General features: G+C 49.4%; 1 protein-coding gene across 1 annotated transcript in view; it reads left to right on the top strand.

Moving 5' to 3' along the window:
- LOC111836461 (sodium/potassium-transporting ATPase subunit alpha-1) overlaps positions 1–20,119 on the top strand; it is a 173,562-nt gene that overhangs the window by 71,420 nt on the left and 82,023 nt on the right. The gene's annotated exons all lie outside the window — the stretch shown is intronic.

The following is a 20,119-nucleotide window of genomic DNA, read 5'->3' as shown; positions in this document are numbered from 1 at the left end:
CCGCCTGTATTCGTGATCTCATTCTTTCGGTCATTACCCATAGCTCATGACCATAGGTGAGGGTAGGGACGAAGATGGACCAATAGATCGAGAGCTTTGCTTTTCGGCTCAGTTCTTTCTTAGCCACGACGGACTGGTTAAGCGCCTGCAAAACTGTAGACGCCGCTCCGATTCGTCTATCCAGCTCCCGATCTCGCCTACCCTCACCTGTGAAAAAGACCCCGAGATACTTAAACTCCTCCACTTGAGGCAGTACGTCTTCCCCGACCCGAAGAGGGCAAACCACCTGCTTCCGGCTGAGAACCATGGTCTCAGACTTGGAGGTGCAAATCCTCATCCCCGCCGCTTCGCACTCAGCTGCGAACCGCCCCAGTGCACGCTGGAGATCCCCAGCAGATGAAGCCAACAGGACGACATTGTCTGCAAAAAGCAGCGAGGCAATCCTGAGGCCACCAAACTGGACACCCTCAACACCCTGGCTGCGCCTAGAAATCCTGTCCATAAATATTATAAACAGGGCTGATGACAAAGGGCAGCCCTGGCGGAGCCCAACACGCACCGGGAACACGTCCGACTTATTACCGGCAATGCGGACCAAACTTCTGCTCCGTTCATACAGGGACCGAATCGCCCACAACAGCGGACCCTGGACCCCATTCTCCCAAAGCACCCCCCACAGAGCACCTCGGGGAACCCGGTCGTAAGCCTTTTCCAAATCCACAAAACACATGTAGACTGGATAGGCAAACTCCCAGGCCCCGTCCAGTATCCTTGCAAGGTTATAAAGCTGGTCCAGTGTTCCACGGCCAGGACGAAAACCGCATTGTTCCTCCTGAATCCGAGATTCGACTATCGATCTCACCCTCCTCTCCAGTACCCCAGAATAGACTTTCCCAGGGAGGCTGAGAAGTGTGATCCCCCTGTAGTTGGAACACACCCTCCGGTCCCCTTTCTTAAATAAGGGGACCACCACCCCGGTCTGCCAATCCAGCGGCACTGTCCCTGACCTCCACGCACTGTTGAGAAGGCGTGTCAGCCACGACAACCCCAAAACATCCAGAGCCTTCAGGTACTCCGGGCGGATCTCGTCCACCCCCGGGGCCCGGCCACCACGGAGCTCTTTAACCACCCTGGCCACCTCAGCCCCAGTGATGTGCAAGCCCCCCCCAGCACCCTCGGGCTCTGTGCCCTCAGATGTCTCAAAGGCAGTGTGCGTAGATGTATCTGAGGCAGGGTTGAGGAGGTCCTCAAAGTATTCCTTCCACCTCCGGGTGATGTCCCCAGGTGAGGCCCCCCCCCACTATAAATAGTAGGAACCAGGAGCTGCTTCCCCCTCCTGATACTCCGGATGGTTTGCCAGAACCTTTTTGAGGCCGACCGAAAGTCACTTTCCATGGCCTCACCGAACTCCTCCCACGCCCGGGTTTTTGCTTCTGCAACCGCCCGAGCTGCGTTCCAGCTGGCCCACCGGTACCCGTCAGCTGCCTCCGGAGACCCCCGGGCTAATAATTCCCGGTAAGCCTCCTTCTTCAGCTTCACGGCCCCTCTCACCTCTGGTGTCCACCATTGGGTACGGGGGTTACCGCCACGACTGGCACCGACCACCCTGCAGCCACAGCTCCGTACGGCCACTTCCACAATGGAGGTCCGGAACAGTGTCCATTCAGACAGATTATACACTGTAGTCACATCCATCATAAATGGCATTGCTTTGTTACAACCCCAATTCCAATGAAGTTGGGACGTTGTGCAAATTGTAAATAAAAACATAATGCAATAATATGGAAATCTCATAAACCCATATTTTATTCATAACAAAACATAGAAAACACATGAAATGTTTAATCTGAGAAAATGTATCATTTTAAGGAAAAGATAAGGTAATTTTGAATGTCATGGCAGCAACCCATTTCAAAAAAGTTGGGACAAGGCCATGTTTACCACGGGGCGGCATCCCCTCTTCTTTTAACAACAGTCTGTAAACATCTGGGGACTGAGGAGATCAGTTGCTCGAGTGTTGGGAGAGGAATGTTGTCCCATTCTTGTCAGATACAGGATTCTAGTTGTTCAACTGCCTAGGTCTTCTGTGTTGTAATTTTTGTTTTATGATGCGTTAAATGTTCTCAATGAGTGAAAGATCTGGACCACTGGCAGGTTAGTTCAGTACCCGGACCCTTCTTCTACGAATCCATTATGTTGTAATTGATGCAGTGTGTGGTTTGGCATTGTCATGTTGAAAAATGGAAGGTCTTCCCTGAAAGAGATGTCATCTGGATGGCAGCATACAGTATGTTTCTCTAGAACCTGGATATACCTTTCAGCATTGATGGTGCCTTTCCAGATATGCAAGCTGCCCATGCCATATGTACTTATGCACTCCCATTAGGGTGTTTCATTTTCTAAGGCAAAAAATAAAATGTAAAATTTTTGCAGGCTTTGCTTACGCCCCAAGTCTCAGTGATATAAAATATATATATGCCAAATTTCAAGAAGATTGGATAATATTTAGAGGTTGCTGATTATGAGAAAGACCTTGGTGTGTATGTTGATGCTTCCATGTCTCATTCTCGCCAGTGTGGGGAAGCAATAAAAAAGGCCAATAGGATGTTGGGGTACATCTCCAGGTGTGTGGAGTTTAAGTCAAGGGAGGTAATGCTAAGATTATACAATTCCTTGGTGAGACCTCACCTAGAATATTGTGTACAGGTTTGGTCACCATATCTTAAAAAGGACATAGCGGCCTTAGAAAAGGTGCAGCGTAGGGCCACAAGAATGATTCCTGGTCTTAGAGGAATGTCATACGAGGAAAGGTTAATTGAGCTAAATCTGTTCAGCCTCAAGCAAAGGAGACTGAGGGGGGACATGATCCAGGTCTATAAGATTCTAACAGGTTTGGATGCTGTTCAACCGAATAGTTACTTCAGCATTAGTTCAAATACAAGAACTCGTGGCCATAGGTGGAAATTAGCGGGAGAACATTTCAAACTGGATTTAAGGAAGCACTTCTTTACACAGCGTGTAGTCAGAGTATGGAATAGTCTTCCTGATAACGTAGTGCAAGCTGAATCCTTGGGTTCCTTTAAATCAGAGCTAGATAAGATTTTAACAACTCTGAGCTATTAGTTAAGTTCTCCCCAAGCGAGCTCGATGGGCCGAATGGCCTCCTCTCGTTTGTATAGTTCTTATGTTCTTATGTTGCACACTTTGATCAGTTTTGTAAAAGTAGGCAAAAAATACGATTTTTCAATGTTAATTACTTTTATTGTGAAAACTAGAAATCACAAACTTAAAATAATATTAAAACTAGACACTAAGATTAATAGGTAGTATGAAACAAAACGTGTTATATTAATCAACTTTGAACGATGCAATCCCTTCTTTTGTTCGCTTGGTGACGACTTTTCTGTGATGCTCGATTACCCTCAACAAGAATTGTTTTTGTTATTCCTCCCTGACCGATTCGTTAAACTTTTTTATCAGAGCAATTCCTCTTTCTGCGGTATCATTGACCACCTTAAGAGCGTTCACATGGCTTCTTAAAGAATCACTGCAGTATTCTGTCACGTCGTGGATCCTAAACAATTCAAAGAACGTCTTTGTTTTATTAGTAATGAAATGGCTCAGGTCTTTTCCTTCAAAAACTAGGTTTTTACCCTCTAATCGTTTAATTTCCTTTTTCTTTGCAGGTTTGGTTTCTAAATTTTTAGTCATATTTTCCTTTTCAGCCTGAGTAGTACGTTCATCCAAAAAAGCCAATTCTAAATTTGTTTCTGACAGATACCAAAGGCATCTCTTAGCAACTGTGAGAGCACTTTTTTGACGTCTGCATCTGGGTAAATGCTCAGAAGCTGTAGCATATCCAAATCATTCTTTGGAGCCCATTGACTTACAATTGCCTCGTGCCAAAAGCAAACATATATGAACTAGTTTGAGATAAAAGTGATCAATGTGTGCAACCCCTAAATATTATCCAATCTTCTTGAAATTTGGCATATATATCTTTTACATCACTGAGACTTGGGTCGTAAGCAAAGTCATATGAAAATCCACATCTTTGGAAAAATGAAACACCCTAACTCCCATACATCAGAGATGCTGGTTTTTGAACTCAGCGCCGATAACACACTGGGTGGTCCTTCTCCTCTTTAGTCTGGATGATACGGCATCCCTGGTTTCCAAAAAGAATTTCAAATTTAGATTCGCCTGACCACAGAACAGTTTTCAACTTACCCACAGTCCATTTTAAATGAGCTTTGGCCCAGAGAAGATGTCAGCGCTTCTGGACCATGTTCAAATACAGCTTCTTCTTTGAATGAGTTTTAACTGGCATCTTTGGATGGCACGGCGAATTGTGTTCACTGATAACGTTTTCTGGAAATATTCCTGAGCCCATTTAGTGATTTCCATTGCAGAATCATGCCTATTTGTGAGGCAGTGCTGCCTAAGGGCCCAAAGATCATGGGCATCCAGAATACTTGTCCCTTACACACAGAGATTTCTCCAGATTTTACACCGAGGAATTTTTTTCCTGAAATTGTTCCACTATTTGTCGATGCAGTATTAGGGGGATTGGTGATCCTCTGTCCATCTTTACTTCTGAAAGATACTGCAACTCTAAGATGCTCTTTTTATACCCAGTCATGTTACTGACCTGTTGCCAATTGACCTAATCATTTGCAAATTGTTCCTCCAGCCGTTGGGTTTTTGTACCACTAACTTTTCCAGCCTCCTATTGCCCCTGTCCCAACTTTTTTGAGACATGTTGCAGCAATGAAATTCAAAATGAGCCAATATTTTTCACTAAATAGCAAAATGTCTCACTTTAAACATTTTACATGTTTTATATGTTCTGTTGTGAATAAAATATGTTTATGAGATTTCTATGTCATTGCATTCTGTTGTTATTTACAATTTACCCTATGTCCCAACTTCATTGGAATTGGGGTTGTAGTTATTTGTTATCATGTCTCCTTGTTTTAGGCTGTGGGATACCCAATGAACTTGCAGCAGGTGGCTGTCCTGCTATAATGTCTGAGGAACTCCTGCCAAGTGCCGCTGTTGTGGCAAACTTGTATGAACAAGAGTTGGGATCCTCGTTAACTTGGGTGTCAGTTTTTGGAACTGACCCCTTTTCATCTGAGGATGATAGATGTCATGCAGAACAGGACATTGCAGAGAACTAACCTGATATCTCTCTTTTTAATAATGTGGTAAACAATAACTATGCTCCTTTCCAAGATTCCTTGCTGTATCTCATTAATGTGACCCAAAGATATATCTAAAAAAGTAACTGAAATGATGTCATGTCCCCCGTGTGATTGGTGTTGAGCAGCTAAGTAAACTAATTTACTGTGTGTTGCTCTTAATTAACTAGGCATAAAGGCTGTTGAATAGATTTGCAAACATTTTAATTTTCTTTTTTATTCTCTATTTCACTTTTTTAGGTAAAACAAAATATCTATAATCTTGCATACAAAAACATAAAACCATAAAAGATATTACACCAATACTGTCAAGTTCTTTAAAGTCAAACAAAAAATACAACATAAAATACTGCAAATCTGAGAATTGAAACGTGGGTAAAATATATATAAAACAAATTATTAAAATATATGTAGCCAGTGCAATTTACATCACACGGACAAAAACATATAATTTGGGGTTCTTTATTTGCTGGCCGCCCAAAGAAAATAGAAGGGCAGCTGAGCGGAGTTTTCCCATTCCTTCCTTCACAAATTTTACCGTGCGGTACAGTGACACGCGATATCACTACACGGGTACAGATCAACTTTCCCCAGCAATAAATACTAGTAATAAAATAAATCAAACTCTGTATTTTTTAACAGTGTGTAGAACAGAGCATGTGAGCGGAGTGGAGCGGTGAGAATTTCCGCTCCTCGCTCACTAGGCTGTTGGCTCCGCCCGGTCCTCCGCTCTAATTCGCACTACGCCGCTACGCTCAACACCGCTCCTCGCTCCACTAAAATTTCCTCCCACTCCAGTGAAATCGCTCCACGCTCGCTCCAATTTAAGAGGGACAAATAATCTGCATGCCTAACAAATGTCACCTTAAACCGAAGCCTAATATCATAAAGAAATATGAGCAACGGCAACATTGCCACTCAGAAAATATTTATTTTTAAGCAACATATTGTAATGACCAGACAACATGCGTAACTCAAAAGAGCACTTTAATGTACCCTGTACGGCCGCAGCCCACACCAAATTTGCAAAAGAACAGGATCCAACAGAAAAAGAACAGCAACACTTAATGTTCCCCAGTATATATAAGGTTGTGCGGAGCCCGCCACTAGTCCTTTTATCCACTCCGCAGGTACCCCACATTCCCGCTATCTCCAAACCCCCTGAGATTGGCTGAAAAGGGGTAGGAGGACTGCCCTATAATAAACATTAAATAGTCCTAGTCCTCTAGCCGCTACACTACACCCTCCGCACAGAGTTCCTCGCCCCCGAGGGAACACACAAAGTCCTGTAGCCTCCTGGGTGGTCGTCTCCGCCTTTGAGGTCGCTGCAGGCCACCGTCACCCCCTGGAATAGTACTGTCGGAAGGATCCCGGTGACCTAGGGAGAAAGGTGAGCTGGACACCTGCTGAACTCCGTCCACCAGTTCAGGTGAACCTGGGGCTGCAGAGGCCCTCGGCACTGGACTCCCAGGGAAAGCAGGATCAACACCCTCCCCCAAAGTGACCATGGGAGCAGCAAGAGGGCTGGACTGAGGGGTGGACAGGGATGAGCTCCCTCTATAGGGAGCCAATCTGTCCCTGTGCAAAGCTACCTTCCTTCCTCGCGGGGGTAGCTGAACCCGGTAGACCACGCTCCCCATCCTCTCCATCACTCTGCAGGGTCCCACCCACTGGCTGTCCAGTTTTGGCCAGCGACCCTTCTTCCTCTGCGGGCTGTACACCCATACGAGGTCCCCAGCCTCAAAATTCCCCCCCCTCACATGTATATCATAGTTCCGCCTTTGTCTTACTCCCGCTTTGACCAATTGGCCCCTAGCGAAATTGTGGGCAGACTCTAGACGGTCCTGGATCTTCCGGGCATACTCAGGACCTGGTGGAGCAGCAGGAGCATCAGGGGGTCTGCCAAAGCTCATCTCGGCAGGCGTCCGCAATTCCCTCCCCAGCATTAGAAGGGCTGGTGTGCAACAAGTGGAGTCCTGGACAGCTGACCGGCATGCTAACAGCACCACAGGCAAATGTCGGTCCCAGTCCCTCTGGTGCCTGCTTGTGAGGATAGCCAGTTGTTCTGCCAGAGTCCGATTAAATCTTTCCACTAGCCCATCGCTCTGTGGATGCAATGGGGTAGTGCGAGTCTTATGAATGCCCAGCCTCTCGCACAATGCGGTGAACACTTGCGACTCAAAATTGCGGCCCTGGTCGCTATGTATGGACCCTGGCTGAACATCCCCTCCTGCAGTGTGTCTGCAATGGTCTCTGCCTCCTGATCAGGCAGTGCATAAGCCTCCGGTCATTTTGTAAAATAGTCCATTGCAGACAACACAAAACGATTCCCATGGTCTGAACATGGGAAGGGGCCCAACACATCTACCCCAACCCTCTCCATGGGGGAGCCCACAGGGAACTGCTGGAGGGGGGCACGTGACTGACCCTGCGGCCCCTTCCGGGCAGTACAGGAATCACACCGACGGCAGAAATCCTCCACGTCCCTCCTCAGCAACCCCCAGTAGAAACAGTGCCGAACACGCCGGAGTGTTTTCGTAACGCCGAAGTGTCCAGACCCCACGGCCCCATGAGCAGCCTGGAGGACCTTCTCACGCATGGACTTGGGGACGACCACCTGCCATCTCTCCTCCCCCGTGGCAGGCTCAATCCAGGCACGCTGCAGCACCCCATCGCACAGGCGTAAAGCCCCAAACTTAGCCCACAAGCCTTTTGTGGTAGGTGACAGAGCAGCCACCTCTTCCCAGGGCGGCCGCTGCTGGCCTCGGACCCACTGGAACACAGGTTGCAGGTCAGTGTCCCTTTCCTGCTGCTGCCCCCACTCTGTTATGTCACCTAGCTGCTCTGCCTGCCCCCATGAAACTGGTCCCGCAACAGCGCAACTCACCTTCCATCACCAAGTTCTCGTTCTCGATTCTCCCTCTTCTCACAATAATTGCAGCCATCAGTTGCACATGGCCGCCTGGACAGAGCATCTGCATTTGCATGCTGCAGCCCCGCCCTGTGTACGACCGTGAAGTCGTAAGCCTGCAGCTCCTCAATCCAGCGTGCAACCTGACCCTCAGGCTCTTTAAAGGACATGAGCCATCGAAGCGCTGAATGATCAGTTCGGACAGTGAAGGGCAAGCCGCAGAGGTAATACCTAAAGTAGGGATGCACCGATCCACATTTTTTCACTTCCGATCCGATTCCGATACCTGAATTTGGATATCTGCCGATACCGATACTATTCCGATACCAGAGCTCTATTTGCTTTAATATCACTATGATTATTATCATTATTGTTGATTTTATGAGGCTGTAATAAACTTCTCTACAAGCAAGTCTATGTATGTCAGGCAGAGGATTTCCTGAAAGGAGGCGTGTCATCTCTCTCAGTGTCTCATTGGAGCACAGACACGTCACCTAGCCCGGGATCACTTGTGAAGTCATTTCAGCAGACAGCATTGTAGACATAACTCCAGGTTGGATTGGAAATTTCCGATCCGTTAATTAAGCTGGTATCGGAACCCGATACCGATACTGGATCGGATCGGCCCCATCCCTAAGCTAAAGTGGCGCACAGCACACAGCAGAGCAACAAGTTCCCGCCGGGTGACACAATAGCGTCGCTCCGCTTATTGAACACCCTGCTGTAATACGCCACCACCCTTTCCCCCTCCTGCCCCACCTGAGAGAGCACCGCGCCCAACCCCTCATTACTGGCATCGGTGTCCAGAATGAAAGGCAGGCTGGGGTTGGGGGGGGCTAACACAGGGGCCTCAATCAGAGCCTGCTTAAGGGAGGAAAAGGCAGCTTGGCACTCGTCGGACCACACAAAGGGGCAGTCCTTCTGCAGGAGTCTAAAGAGGGGGGCAGCAGTACAAGAGAAGTCCCGCACAAACCGCCTGTAGTAGGAGGCTAGCCCAAGGAAGGCCTTAAGCTGTGGCTGCGTGATTGGAGTGGGCCAGTCCCTCACAGCCTGCACCTTGTCCTCCATAGTGCCAATGCCCGACCCCCCCCCCAGCTTGTGACCCAAGAATGTTACCTCCCTCCTCATCAGACGGCACTTCTCTGGGCGGAGCTTCAAACCTGCTGCAGCCACTCTAGTCAATACACCCTGTAAGGCACGCAGAGCACTCTGGAAGGAGCTGCCATGTGCAAGAATGTCATCCAGATAAACCAGACATTCACTCCGGGGAATGCCCGACAGCACCCTATCCATTAATCACTCAAACGTTGCCGGTGCATTGCAAAGGCCAAAGCACAGAACCTTAAAGTGCCATAGCCCACCATTCAAGCAAAAGGCGGTCTTGGGCCTGGCCTCAGGTGCAAGCAGCACTTGCCAATACCCACTGCGCAGATCTAATGAGGAGAACCAGGAAGAGCCCCCCACCAAATGCAATGACTCGTCAATACGAGGTAGGGGATACGAGTCTTTCCTTGTCACAGCATTCAGGCGCCTGTAGTCCACACAAAAACGCCAGTGTCCCCCCTTCTTGGGTACCATCACCACAGGCGCCGCCCATGCACTGTCCGAGGGCTCGATAATCCCAGCCTGTCGCATTTCTTGCAAAGCCTCCTCCGCAGCCTGCTGACGAGACAGTGGCAGGTGGCGAGGGCGCATCCTTATTGGCACCGCATCCCCGGTGTCGATCTCATGCTGCACTAAATGTGTCCGCCCCATATCCCCTTCACGTGCGGCAAAACTGTCCTTAAATTCCACCAGCAGCTCCCATAACTGCCCCTGCTGCTCTCGGGTGAGGCCATAACAGTTACGCTGCCAGATGTCCCTGACCACCGACAGCGACTCATTGACACCATCAGACTGGGCAGGGGCCCGGGAAGGCAGGGCAGAGTCTGCAGAACAGTCCCTGCTAGACAAAGGCAGGGTGTGGGCAGCAGCTGAGTCAGGGTGTGACTGGCCCCATGGCGGTGGGTGCTGGGCTGGGGGTGTAGAACCACCACAGGAGCCATTAGGCATCAAGGTTCCCGGGGCCTCAGGAACGCGTGTTGTTGGCACCACAAAATGAACAGGCAGGGCATCAGGGACCATGGGGACAACAGGACCCCCTGGAAAACAAAGCGAGTTACCCCGCAAGTCCAACTGGCAGGCCATGCCCCTGAGGAAGTCCAAGCCCAAAATGCACTGGTCCTGCACATCTGCCACCCACACTGGATGGCACACCGTCCGCCCTCCCACAGTGAGCGTCAATAGACCCCGCCCCTTCATAGGCGACAGCTCCCCCGTGACAGTGCGCAACTGGACAGACGTAGGCTCCAGCTGCACGTTACCTGGGACAATGTCTGGCCTCACCAACGTCACAGTGGAACCTGTGTCCACCAGGGCGGAACATGCAACCCCCTCTACCAAGACTGGAATGTGGCAGAAGTTCCCAATACCAGTCCGCCCCACAATAACCACCGGCTCCAAAGATGCACAATCCCCCCCTAACACCCGGTGCCAGGTGCTAGCAGGAGCCCATGTTTCATGCTGGGGAATAGAGGCAGGGCCCAGCACAGTCCCCTCTATGCGGACCCCGACCCATTTCCCTGCCCACCGTGCAGACGAGGGCACTGGCGAACCAGGTGGCCTGACTGGCCACACCCCCAACACACTGTAGGGCATGCACTAGCCCGACGGTTAGGCTGTAAAGACACTGTACGAATCAGCTCCTCCAGCCCCGAAACCCAGGAAGGCCTGGTAAGGTCCCCATCCACATCTGCTACCCTCACCACTGGTGACCCCCCCGGCTGCTCTCTGGAGGTCACTGTCCACCAAACGATCTCCCTCTCCAGTGCAATCTCCAAGGTGTCCTGCAGCGTCTTAGGGTGGGCGAGCTGTGTCTGTATGCGGAGATCCCCCGGAACAAGGGCCTGGTTGAACTGATCCCTCGCCAGCTCATTCCGAACAGACGGGGGCATATGAGCATAGACACGTGCAGTCAGGCTCTCTATGTCGTTTGCTAGGGAACGAAGCAGTTCGCCAGGCTGCCTGCGCCTGTTAGACAGTTCTGAACGCAGGAGACCTGGCTGAACGCATTGTCCAAAACGTCTCCACAGCGCACATATATAATATATAGGCAACAACGGACACGTTTGGCAATGGCATTCCACACAAAAATAGGCTTAAAAATAAAGGAATCAATGGTCTTAATAGTCTAAAGAATATACAGGCTAAGCATCTATGTTTTAAATTCCTCAATTTTTTCTGTTGATGCTACTGCTGCGTCTCTACAAAATAAAATTTCACTGACAGCGTCACGTGAAATAAAAAAAATCCTATTAGACCTACTTTGAATGACAAAACGAATTTATTTGATTACCAATATTTACCGATATAGGTTTTTATACTTTAATTTATAGACTTGATATACTACAACCATATAAAACTTGCTCACGTTTTGCTCTGGCTTCCGTCTGTTCGCATAAAACACTCTCGTGTTTTTGAGAAAAATGATTCCAAAGTGAATCTTTACTCACTGAAACAGTTTCACCACTCACATCATTCTTGCTCTACATTATTGTCATCTATACGTTTGATAAGAATATTACACTCATATGATCTATCAGTTTCCTTTGTGAAATACTTTGCGAATTCCATCTCGGCCAATTTCTGTAAGTCTTGATAATTGTACAGATGAATTCTGGATAGATTTGGGCACGCCTCAGAATCATAGTGTGAGCGGTATCGGAGCGAAATTGGAGCGAGACAGAGCGACCGCTCCAGCCTTAATTAAAAAAACAGCTCCGCGCTCTGACTAAATTCCGACCGCTCCGCTCACATGCTCTGGTGTAGAATACGGCAGTGGACTGGAACTGCACAAGGAAATACAAAAGTACATACAACCGTTGGTCTTGAATACTAGGATATACACATTTAATACAAAAATGAACAATAGGCCCTTTTAACTTACATCTCCGTATCTTGCGCCTCTCCCTATATGGTTTGCTCCCCTCCGCCCCAGGCTACTCATACACCCGTTCATGGATTACAAACATGCAATGAAACAAAAACAATGCATTAATGTGAATTAATAAAAAAAAGACATTTACACTGCATTCCGTTTTACTGACATACAGATGCTAAACGGACGTACGATCCTCGTGAGGGAATAATTCATAAAATAAAGGGAATGATCCTATAATGCTGTAACTAATCAAAACGAGAACTAACTGGCGCGCCGACAAGGCAAGGCTACCTAATCGGAACAGATAGGGGGGGCGACAGAGAATATCAGCGGCCCCTACTTATCTTTTAGCCTTCCAGAAGGACAACTACGAGCCGGCTGGAGTCACACATGTGGTTGTCACGTACACGGAAGGTACCGAGAAAGGGGGGGGGATGCCCAAAGGGCTTTAAAAGGGATACAGCTGATACATATGGCAGAGCCTCCTCCTGTACATGCTGAATGTATGTCAGACGGCCGCTCCCTGATTATAATCAGTCAAGAGAATAAACCGGTGAAGGTCGCGGTGGGAAAACAGACCTTTCTCCACCCGTTCGTGGTGTCTTCTTCCGTTCCAGTGAACCTCCTGGGACGGGACATGCTGGTGAAGCTGGGGGCCTCGATCCTGTGTAGTGCAGACGGACTGGTGGTCACCCTGCCGGAGGGCACTCGCCTGCGGTGCGACGCCCGCACCGCGGGCTCGGGACAGTGGCTGGTACAGCCGGTCCAGAGTCAGGCCCTGGCAGACATCTATTGGGGCCTACTAGAACCCAGCCTGACTGGCATCCTGGCGGCCTACTCAGCGTGGCGCCCTTGGATCTCGCTCCTAGAGCCCTACAGTATGTGCCCCCACCTGACCCTCCTCATGTGACCCTTTCCTACGACAGGGATAGTACTGATTGGTATGAGGAACTGTTTGTTGAGCAACTAGAAGGCCAGCAGTGGCAAGTTGCCTCTGAGAACTTATATGTGTGTCCCGAAGGGGTAGCCTCAGCCACACTGCTCACCCCAGAACAGCTGCCCTGGTACATGATGGGACAGGAAGCTGTCCCACATGTCTCTCTGGCCCTCCATCCCAAACACCAGGCCAAGGATTTGGGCCCGATGTTGAAACGGGCCAGAGAAACTGAGGACTGGGTACAGACCCAGATCCCACCGGTCTCCTTCTCGCCCTCCTGCAGTACCTATCGCATACCGGTCACAACACAGGACACACCCCCTCCTGCAACATGAGCAGATAGCTAGAGATCACGGGTGTGAAAAGATGGACCACCCAAAGGCGGCGGCCCTTCTGGCGTCTCTGCCAGATTCACTGTGGTCCACCAGCCCCACAGATGTAGGTCTAATATCCTGCTCGCCAATGCAGTTCCAACTTCAATCAGGGGAGGGTCCCCTCTGGCTCAGACAGTACAAGCACAAGCCGGCAGCGGAGGAAGGTTTAGCTGAAACTATAGAGGGCCTCTTGCGGGCCGGGGTGTTAGAGCCCTCCACGTCTCAGTGGAACACCCCCATCCTCCCAGTGGCAAAACCCGGTACAGGCAAATATCGGATGGCCCACGACTTACGCGCCATAAACAACCTCCTGCTGACCCCTACTGTTCCAGTTCCAAACCCATATGTTGCCCTAACTAATCTGACCCCGCAACAAAAATGGTTCACATGCATTGATCTAGCAAATGCTTTTTTCTGTTTGCCCCTAGCAGAGGAGTGTAGGGACATATTCTCATTCACTTACAGGGGCTGCCAGCTGCGGTACACCCGCCTGCCTCAAGGGTTTGCCCTTTCTCCAGGTATCTTTAACCAGGTCCTGAAGCAGGCTTTGCAGGGGTGTCCTCTCCCGGACGGTGTCACCCTCGTCCAATACGTGGACGATCTTTTGATCGTGGCCCCAACAGCGGAGGCGGCCCTACAGGCCACCCAGCCAGTGCTGCGCCTTCTGTCAGAAAAAGGCTTTAAGGTCAGTAAAGACAAATTGCAGATTGCTAGGACAGCAGTGACCTTCCTAGGACGAGTGTTGTCGGGGGCAGGAACAGGCCTCTCCCCAGCTCATCGGTCGGCTATCTTGCATTACCCAAAGCCCATCACGGTAAAAGACATGTTATCTTTCCTAGGGCTCACAGGTTACAGTCGCACCTACATTCCAGATTACACGGGGCTTACACAGCCCCTGAGGGCGCTTGTCCGAGAACACGGCCTACGTAACCTCAGGATGCCCCTTAACTGGGACCAAGCATCTGAGGAGGCGTTTATCACCTTAAAGCAGAGGCTAGCACAGGCTGCGGACCTAGCCCTCCCAGATTACTCTCTCCCGTTTCACTTGGATGTTTCTGAAACAGGAGAAGTCGTCAACGGCATCCTGTTTCAGAAAAAAGGGGGAGAGAGGAGAGTGCCGATGTACGTCAGCGTAAAATTCGATACTACAGAAAAAAGATACCCTGCATGCACAAGGCAGGTGGCGGGAGTGGCCAAAATTATTCAGAAAACAGCACATTCTGACCTTGCACAGTGTGGTGGCTTATGTGAATTCACAGACGTTTACCATGACGTCACTCAGGCAACAGAGACTTAGTAAAATACTAGAGGCACCTAATCTGAATTTTTCTCACGAAGGGATCAACATGGCAGACCACATGAGCGGGGGAGAACCACACGAGTGTGAGTACCGAGTTCAGAAGGAGGAGAAAGTCAGACCAGACTTAGGGGCAGAAAAAATAGAGAAAACAGACGATTGGTTTACAGATGGGTGTTGTTTTAGAACAGACACAGGAGGTTTGCAGGCAGGGTATGCAGTGGTGGCCAGACAAGGCCAGGATTATGTAACCTTGAAGGCAGACAGGCTGGGGGGAGCCCAGTCAGCCCAGAGAGCCGAAGTGATAGCGGTTATCGAGGCCCTGAAATTAGCAGAAGGGAAAGATGTTACCATATACTCAGACTCAGCATATGCTGTAGGCGCAGTGCAAGTGGAACTCAGTCAATGGCTGAGGGCAGGATTCTTGACAGCGGGAAACAAGCCAATAAAACACGAAGCAGAAATGAGGGAATTGGCTTTGATGCTTCCCAAAAAAGTGGCAGTGGTCAAGTGCAAGGAACATGAAGGGTCAGGAACAATGGTAGCGAAAGGAAATCAGGCCGCAGATGAGGAAGCAAAGAGGGTCGCAGGGTACGTGGTGTCCAAACAGATGATCACGGTAGAGGAGGAAGTTCACCCGAATTACCGACTGACCCTAGAGAAAGTTAAGCACGAACAGGACAAGGTCTCCCCAGAGGAAAAAACAATGTGGAGAGAGAAAGGGGGGCACAAGAAGGAGGGGCTATGGCAGAGTAAGGAAGGGAAGCCAGCCCTTCCCCCAGGCCTTCGCCAGACAAAAAAAAAAAAAAAAAAGACAATCTTGGCAGAAGCCCATGGGGTGGGTCATGCAGGGGTGAGACAAATGTTAGAGAATTTGACAAGCTGGTGGCATCCATTTATGAAAGAGATGGTGGGGGGATATGTACGGAGTTGCGCTACCTGTACCTTGTATAACTCGCGACCCACAGTCAAGCCTGAGAAAGGGCAGTTTCCAATGTGTACCAGGTCAGGGGAAGAAATCATTATAGATTATACAGACATGGTGATTCCAGTGAGAGGGTTCAGATATGTGTTGATGTGTGTGGACGCATTCTCAGGGTGGCCAGAAGCATGGCCCACAAAGAAGGAGGATGGGGTATCCGTGATAAAGTTTCTGATTAATCAGTATATACCACGACATGGGTTTCCTAACAGGATTCGGTCAGACAATGGGTCCCACTTTAAGAACGAGGACCTCCGGACGGTGGAGAAAGCGTTGGGATTGAGACATGCGTTTGGAACTGTGTATCATCCGCAGTCCCAGGGAAAAGTGGAGCGAATGAACCAAACAATAAAACAAAAATTGGCAAAAATCTGCGCACAGACCAAAATGAATTGGGTTGACGCTTTACCACTGGCAATGATGTCAGTGAGGTGTTCCATAAACAGGGGGACCGGGTTCACCCCCTTTGAGCTCCAGACAGGCAGGCAGTTCCCAGGACCCCAGAAAGGGTTAACCTGGACCCCCGACGAGGAGGGGGAGCAAAATCCTAGGGCATATTATGATTGTTTGCAAGGTCTCGTTGCAGATTTCTCTAAACAGATCCAGGAGGCGAGACCAGAGAACCAGCCAGCCAAACCACACACGGCGGAGTGGGTCCTCCTGAAAGTCATCAAACGGAAGTGTTCAGAGCCCAGGTGGACGGGCCCCTTCCAGGTCACTGAGAGGACGTCACACGCGGTTCGTCTGAAAGGCAAAGGCGACACGTGGTTTCACTGGAGCCAGTGCGCGGCTGCGGAGGACCCAGGGAGAACCACAGCAGAGATCCAGGAGGCCCTGAGGGAAGGAATCCAGAGCGTCAGTTCGGCTGAACTAGACGCAACTCAGGTCTCAACAGAAGGGGCAGAATAATCCCCTGACCTGAGCAACCAGAGCAGGGTAGTCCACAAAAGAACAAAAGCACCTAATCCACCGCCAGACAACACTAGGACCAGGATGAAGATCAAGATAAAAAGGGGAATGTTGGGGGAAACAAGTGTGTTATGTGTGATGCTTAAAATGTTTAAAGGGTTAATGATTATGGATATGATAATACTGCTTTCCACTGTCCAAACAAGATCGGCCATGTGTGTAGGTTACCGAGGAGAGGCACCTCTGCGACTCCAGTACATAAGAGGCACCCCCACCACTTTCCTGTTTGACTTATGTGACGTAATAAATTGTCAGTACCAGAATGCGTCGTACCGAGGATACGACGTACAGTATGGCTCTGTTATGACCAGCAACATCATTTAGGGTGTCGCGCCGGTTGGACCGTGGCCCGACCGTGTGAAAGCTGGGACAGGGTGGCTAAGTACACCGGACCCTGGGAGCCCTATGGGCCAAGGTCCGCAAGGAGCTGGTGGACTAACATCACCTTCTCCAGGGAAGGGTATACTGCAAAAACCCAGTTTGAATCCGCTGGCGTTGTCGATAGGAAAGTATTATCACCCCCCGGATGAGGGAAACGATTTGAATATCCTGCTGGGCGTGGATCAGTCTGGAAAGGACCCCTGGGGCGTGGTGAGTATCCTATTTGTAGACCCTCCTAAGACTGCCCCACAGCCCACTAGAGGGCCCACTATGGCTCAAGTAACCACCCCGGTCCAAGGCACTAACGATACTATAGTGCTCCAGGTCGATTACACTAGACTGAATCCCCTAGACATTTTAGAACTAGCCACAGGGTACAAGAACGGCAACATCTGGCTGGCCTGGATTGCGCAGAACGCCAGAGAACAACAGATGGAGGGCTGCGTGGCCTGTGCTTCAGCCAGACCCCAGCTCTATACGGAACCAGCCCCATTGCATCCCTCGGACGCCTGGGGCTATGCCTGCATGTTAGCCTTGACCAGGGAGGCCACACCGGGGGACTGCACCACTTTGGCATCCCTTTTTCCACCCATACATAACAGGACTAAAGTAGGACCATTCACTCCCCGTCCAGGTAAAGCGGAATACCTCTGCTTTAGCTTCGCGGGTACTGGTCCCCGCGTGGGGGACATTCCCAGCGAGCGATGTCATGATATCATACACAATGGTTCCAGGAACAACTACATAGGGCATTGGGCCCGTTCTGGCCTCTACTGGTTCTGTGGCCGGGATAAGTTACTCGTTAGAATGCCTCTCAGCGGTCACGGGGTATGCGCCATGGTAAGGCTAATGGCGCCGTTAGTCCTGATAGGGGAACGACCCGATACACAGCAGGTCACTACTGGTGCAGAGGCGACGAAGATGCGTACTGATTAGACGCAGACGCGAGGCACCCAACTTTGACGCCACGGTAGATTCACCCACCTACATCGACGCTATAGGGATCCCGAGAGGAGTGCCAGATGAATTCAAATTGGCTGACCAGGTCGCTGCTGGATTTGAAAACATCCCTATTGTGGCGGCCATATTCCCCATCACTCCCAATAAAAATGTAGACCGCATTAACTATGTACACTATAACATTTTGCGCCTGTCCAACCTTACTAGAGACGCAGTGGCAGGCCTGGCTGAGCAATTAGGCCCTACTTCTCTGATGGCGGTCCAAAACCGGCTGGCGCTATGTTCGGGGAAGTATGCTGTACTTACATTCCCAATAACACAGCACCAGACGGCTCAGTGACCAGGGCACTCGAGGGTCTCCGGACCCTCTCCAGAACGATGCATGCACACTCCGGGATCAATAACATCTGGGATGCCTGGCTGACCTCAGCGTTCGGACAGTGGAAAGGGTTAATGGGCTCGCTTTTATTATCCTTTGCTACTTTTGCTGCGATTTTAGTTACTTGCGGGTGTTGTTGTATTCCCTGCCTGCGCGCACTGTCAGTTCGTCTCATCACTACCGTGATAGAGAAGCGGGATGGCACCTATGCGCGGATGATGCCTCTCCTGCCTGTCGGGCCGGAGAGGGGCAAAGGTCATTTGGACAGCTTTGAACTACAACTCCCCCACCAATAGGGTGATCTCCTTGCGGAGACCAAAAGGGGGAATTGAGGGAATAATTAATAAAATAAAGGGAATGATTCTATAAGGCTGTAACTAATCAAAAGGGGGAATTGAGGGAATAATTCATAAAATAAAGGGAATGATCCTATAATGCTGTAACTAATCAAAACGACAACTGACTGGCGCGCCGGCAAGGCAAGGCTACCTAATCGGAACAGATAGGTGGGGCGACATAGAATATCAGCGGCCCCTACTTATCTTTTAGCCTTCCAGAAGGACAACTACGAGCCGGCTGGAGTCACACATGTGGTTGTCACGTACACGGAAGGTACCGAGAAAGGGGGGGGGGGATGCCCAAAGGGCTTTAAAAGGGATACAGCTGATACATATGGCAGAGCCTCCTCCTGTACATGCTGAATGTATGTCAGATGGCCGCTCCCTGATTATAATCAGTCAAGAGAATAAACCGGTGATTTGCAACTTCTCCCCGTGTCAGCTGTGAATCTCTTCTCATCCACGCACCCGGTGGAGACGCCGTGCTCCAACACTCGTTTTACACTTAAACCGAAAATCATCCAAACAGTATTACCTACCAGACTGTCACATATCCCTTACGGCACGTAACACTATAATCCCCTCCAAGACACATCTCTGCGAGGATCACCCCGGCCTCCCCATGTGCTTCGCGGCCATGTTTTCTCCAAAAGGGGCGGGGGCAGAGGAATACCAAAAAAAACAAACAAACATAACCTCCGGCCGGTTCCCAACGCGGACAAGACTAGCACCTTAAAGGGAGAGAGTGTACCTTTCCAAAGCGAGAACAAAGTCCTTTTTTCCCCACTTCAAACCAGTGCTAACACCCAAAATAAAGACTGCCTTTCCATCCGGTTACATATACACATCAAAGAGTGTTTTGTAGACGTTGAACATTATTTGAACATCATTCTTCATTATTATCTTGACCTCTTATTAAGGCAAAACAGAACAATTAAGAACAGCAATGCTTCGATTTCACATGCTTGAACACAGTGCAATATTACTCCCAAAACAAGTTTCCCAGTGCAGCCAATGCATCAGAGAGTCCAGTGACTCTTTGTATGTTCTCATCAAAATTATCAGCTCGACATTTTGGACAAAGGCTAGAATTGTTCTGCCACTCCTCAGTGTAGCTCCTGCAGCCAATAAGGCTTTGACAGCATGATGAAACCATGAGCTCAAAAACTGGACCTGCAAATTTGATTCAGAAAACACTGTGTTTTTTTTTTTTTAAATGTGAAAACAAAATTGTTTTGAAGGCATTTTTATGATGTGGAGGTATATTTTCTTGGGGAAAGGGTTAATAAGTTGCAGGGAAATCTCTATTAAGATAACTAAACTTTGTGTATTTTATGTACTCTTTATTTTCTATGTAAATAATAACTTTTGAGTTACAGGTAAAACAGGTTTTTAAGAAGTTTTTAAT

Source organism: Paramormyrops kingsleyae, chromosome 16 (assembly GCF_048594095.1).
Source record: "Paramormyrops kingsleyae isolate MSU_618 chromosome 16, PKINGS_0.4, whole genome shotgun sequence".
Lineage (NCBI taxonomy): Eukaryota > Metazoa > Chordata > Actinopteri > Osteoglossiformes > Mormyridae > Paramormyrops > Paramormyrops kingsleyae.
Note: the sequence above shows the minus strand (reverse complement) of the source record. Positions and strands in the feature narration are given on the sequence as shown.